General features: G+C 43.7%; 1 long non-coding RNA gene and 1 pseudogene across 1 annotated transcript; both read right to left on the bottom strand.

The window, feature by feature from the left end:
- Positions 1 to 927: 927 nt before the first annotated feature.
- LOC112078659 (uncharacterized) lies at positions 928 to 3,001 on the bottom strand. The gene is made up of 4 exons (XR_002895746.2): positions 2,921 to 3,001; positions 2,285 to 2,344; positions 1,096 to 1,240; positions 928 to 1,016 (listed from the first exon to the last, which is right to left on the bottom strand). It is a non-coding gene; the product is annotated as an uncharacterized lncRNA (long non-coding RNA).
- A 1,407-nt stretch (positions 3,002 to 4,408) lies between these two features.
- LOC112078658 (glycogen [starch] synthase, muscle-like) overlaps positions 4,409 to 4,463 on the bottom strand; it is a 13,444-nt pseudogene continuing 13,389 nt past the window's right edge.

The raw sequence follows: 4,463 nt of genomic DNA on the forward strand, positions 1-4,463 counted from the left end.
TAAAAAATGTCAATAACAAAACACTGCAGGATTAAACCTTAAGTTTCAAGCTCATGCACAGTAATGTTCCTGTTTAGTAAAACCCCAACAATAAGAGAAGAGTCCTGTGTTTCATCATTAATACATAGACTTTATTTTCTCCTCCTCACTGGTGTGTGATTGTTAAACACAAACAAAGCTGAAGCAGTGTGGGATACTGGATCAACTCACTCTCGATATCTGCTTGATAGCCCAAGCTGGAAATGAGGATCCACCCAAACCATGTGACCTTTCCCTTGCCTCCATCTCTAAACTCATTGTCAGTCTAAAACACACCACTAGCTTCTCAGGACGAAGCCCCACCTTTTACTACCTCAAGAGTGCAGCAGAATCAGTGATTCCATCACGAACAATTACACACACACACATCACACACAAAGAAAAACAACTCAAAACACAGGCTCACTGACCTGAGGTTAAAAAGGTGACAATCAACAGTTTTTTACACACCAGAATGCGGGTTCTATACAGTACAAGCTCAGATTGACGACAATCGCCCACCAGAAAGGGCGAATTCTCGAACAATGGAGCCGGTTTTCAGCAGCGAGGCCTCTTCAGCAGGAGTTCTTAGCATCAGCCATAGACTTAGAAAGAGGACTACATCTAGATCTTGGCTAGAAGCCTCAATGCGCAATGTCCATGCAGAAAACGGGCCTAGTATACAGTACTCTATCTAGTCTAACTCTGATGGCCAGCTCTAAATGTGGTGCTTATTGGTTTCTAGCCTAGGGAGAGTACTGCTGCTGTTGGATTGCTGTTACTGCCTACCAGTGTGACAGGAAAATGCCCGGCTGCTGTAAACAGGTTGCTGTACTGCTACAGAGTGTGACAGGAAAAGTGCTGCTGCTGTTTAACAGGTTGCTGTTCCTGCTACAGGGTGACAGGTGCTTACCAGAAAATGGGCCTTAGAGAGGAATTGGACTCCAAAGTCTTTTACAATTTTGGGATGACACACCTCCACAATCACATCAGCACCCCTAGAACACACACACACACAAGTTACTTGTGCACATGACATAACACACATTCCAGTGTGTGTGTGACGTGGCTCTCTACCTGTCTGTAAAGTCTGGGAGGTTGTGTAGAATCAGCTCCTCAGCCACTGATTCTCTGAGTTTGTCAGTGTTTCTGTTCCACACAAAGACCAGTGTCAGGCCCACCTGGGCCCCTTCTCTCTGGAGCCGCTCCACAAGGTACTGCCCTGGAAGTTCAACAAATSCAASTTTAATTGGCAGTGTTTACACAGRCAGAACAATTCKGATATGTTGTYSAATTACTGGCAAAGAGCTGATCTGATTGGTCAAAAGAMCAATTGGTGAAAGGAATATCAGAATTGGGCTGACTGTGTAATCACAGGATGTTGGTGGCACCTTAATTGGGGAGAACAGTCTTGTGGTAATGACTGGAGCGATATTAGTGGATTGGTAACAAGCATATAAAACATGGTTTCTATGGTTTCCAGGTSTTCGATGCCATTCCATTTGCTCCGTTCCGGCCATTATTATGTAGTATTCACTACTACATACAGTAGTAGGCAATACAAACTGAAAACCATGAACACAACAAAAGGCCTATCATAAATATACAATCAACATTATGAATACCAGTAGGTACAGATGTAGGATCTACATTTGATCACCCGGTTGCAGGACAACTTGTAGTGTATTTCAGTTTTAAAAAGTCTTCTGAAGTTTTTAATTTCCACTCTGAAATTCCAGACTTGATTTTCCCAAACAATTTTTTTTTATCACCCCCCACAAAAAAGTCCTTTAATAATAATCCACATAATAATGCACATGTCCTGTTGCTGCAGGATTATTTTCCTGCTGTAGCAAACTGGCTCAAATTAAGATCCTACATCTGTAGATAAAAGGTCAAACAGAACATAAACCTGGTGAACTCTCCGCCCAATCAGTACATTAGTTGATCAATTAACAATCAGATAGAGAAGAAACCCAGCAGTACTTAGGMCCTCGAGGGCCTGTAAATGAATGACCCTGYTGTAAAGTGGTATGATTTACGAAGATGGGACCTACTGACACAGACTGACCACAGCAATCAACCCAGGGACTGCAGCTGAAAATTAGTCGGCTGGCTAAAACTGCCACTTTTATAGTAATGTTGATGAATGTGCATCTTCCCTGTAAAACTACATTTAATAAATGAATCCATTCCACAGTGAGAACATATGAGATGTGGTGAGGAGGAGGAAGAGAGGAGGAAGACAGGGGAATACACCACTGACCTAAATGTCCATATCCCACAACTCCAATTCTCATCACTGGCAACTTGTCAGTCATGGTTCCTGGTGAGGAAGAAGACAAGAGAAGACAAGTATATGAGTTGATAATTCCCACAGCCAAGGAGCTCTCCTTCTCTCATGACCTCACACTCCACCCACCTCCCCATGGTGCCAGAGAGACTGGCTCTTCAAACTATCCAGACCCCTCTGACCTGGCCAATGATTGATTGCCAGGGTTCAGGTTGTTAGGAGGCTGGACACCTGACCATCCTCACTTCCTTTCCAGGTCAGAGCTCACTATAGATTTATGCAGCCCTTCCTTCTCTCATTGGGCCATCAGCTATTGTATTATTTACAGCTTTATCATTTGTTTCTATTTTCTCTCTCTCTCTCTCTCTCTCTCTCTCTCTCTCTCTCCTCTCTCTCTCTCTCTCTCTCTCTCTCTCTCTCTCTCTCTCTCTCTCTCTCTCTCTCTCTCTCTCTCTTCTCTCTTCTCTCTCTCTCTCTCTCTCTCTCTCTCTCTCTCCATTCTCTCTCTCTCAGCTCTTCATCTTTTCAAGACCTTCACTTTGTACCTAGACCCTATCTACTCTGGTGGTCCTCAAAACTGTCCTTTTAACAACATTTACTGCTACTCACCGGTGAATTCCTCTCCCTGCTCTCTTTCTCTCCAAACCTTCTCCTTCGCAATCTACATTCCAACTGACACCCCTTCTCAGAGGATTGTGGGAAAGGTAGGGGTCAAAGTTCGACTCTGAGAGAATATGTTAATTATTAGTCCCTGTATCAGTGAAATTGTTGTGGGTTTTGTTTTTGAACCCACACATTTTCACAAAGTTTAGCAGCCGTGAAAGGAAGGCTGGCAGTGAAAGGAAACTACCTAACAAGTCATAGATTATGACAAACCAAATGTAACTATACTGCCGTTATCTGACTGAAATATATTTGATGGATTTTATCTATATTTGATCAACAAATTCTGTTGGTCTTGTAATGGACACAGCAAAGCCTATGAGCTGCCCACACACGGAAGTGATTACAACTGAATGTGGGACAATGTAATGTACACAGTACAATGTACACAGTAGCCTAAGTCACATGCTGCCTCCAGTGGCAACACAGTCGTAGAACATCAATGAATACTATACAACATTGTCTGTGTGTGACGTCATACCGGCGTCCTGCTAGTTAATGTCCTATTCTGCCCTTAGATCACCTGACCCGACAGGCCAGTTGACCCTCTTGGTGGTAGGGTTCTGGGTTCACTAAGGTTCACTATCGTTCATAGAACTAGGGTTGAACCCTTAGTGTTGGTATGACTGAATGTATCTACTGCCACTGTGTGGACAAATAAGTATAACTCTATTCCTCAAAATGTATCACATACCAACTAATACTTGTCTTTATTTACAACCTTGAGGCAGGAGACAATGAGAAAATGGTTTTGATGAGATACTGATAGAGATTGTATATTGTACAGGGATTGTTGTAGGACTGTCCCCAAGGTAATAGCCATGCTATCTGACATTGGCTGCTGACACAAGTCCTTATTCTGCATGTCAGAGGACATATTTGTAGCCTGGTCCCAGATCTGTTTGCACTTTTGCCTACTAAATTCCAATAGGAATTGGCAGTAGAGCCGAGACAGACTGGCACCCAGGCTAGCATATTGTTCTACATAATATATATTTTCTAAATATATGAACTTCCACAGCGTTGTGCCTACTGAACACAGCTGCGTTCAGAGCTATGTGTCCTACTGACACAGCCTGGTTCAGAGCATGGTCCTACTGAACACGCCTGGTTCAATCATGTGTCCTACTGAACACAGCCCGGTCAGAGCTATGTGTCCTACTGAACACAGCCCTGGTTCAGAGTCATGTGTCCTACTGAACACACGCCTGGTTCAGAGTCATGTTCCTACTGAAACACAGCCTGGTTCAGAGTCATGTGTCCTACTGAACACAGCCCGGTTCAGAGTCATGTGTCCTACTGAAACACAGCCTGTGGTTCAGAGTCATGTTCCTACTGAACACAGCCCGGTTCAGAGTCATGTGTCCTACTGAACACAGCCTGGTTCAGTCATGTGTACTACTGAACACAGCCCGGTTCAGAGTCATATGTGTCCTACTGAACACAGCCTGGTTCAGAGTTCATGGTCCTACTGAACACAGCCTGTTTC

Source organism: Salvelinus sp. IW2-2015, unplaced genomic scaffold (assembly GCF_002910315.2).
Source record: "Salvelinus sp. IW2-2015 unplaced genomic scaffold, ASM291031v2 Un_scaffold6035, whole genome shotgun sequence".
Lineage (NCBI taxonomy): Eukaryota > Metazoa > Chordata > Actinopteri > Salmoniformes > Salmonidae > Salvelinus > Salvelinus sp. IW2-2015.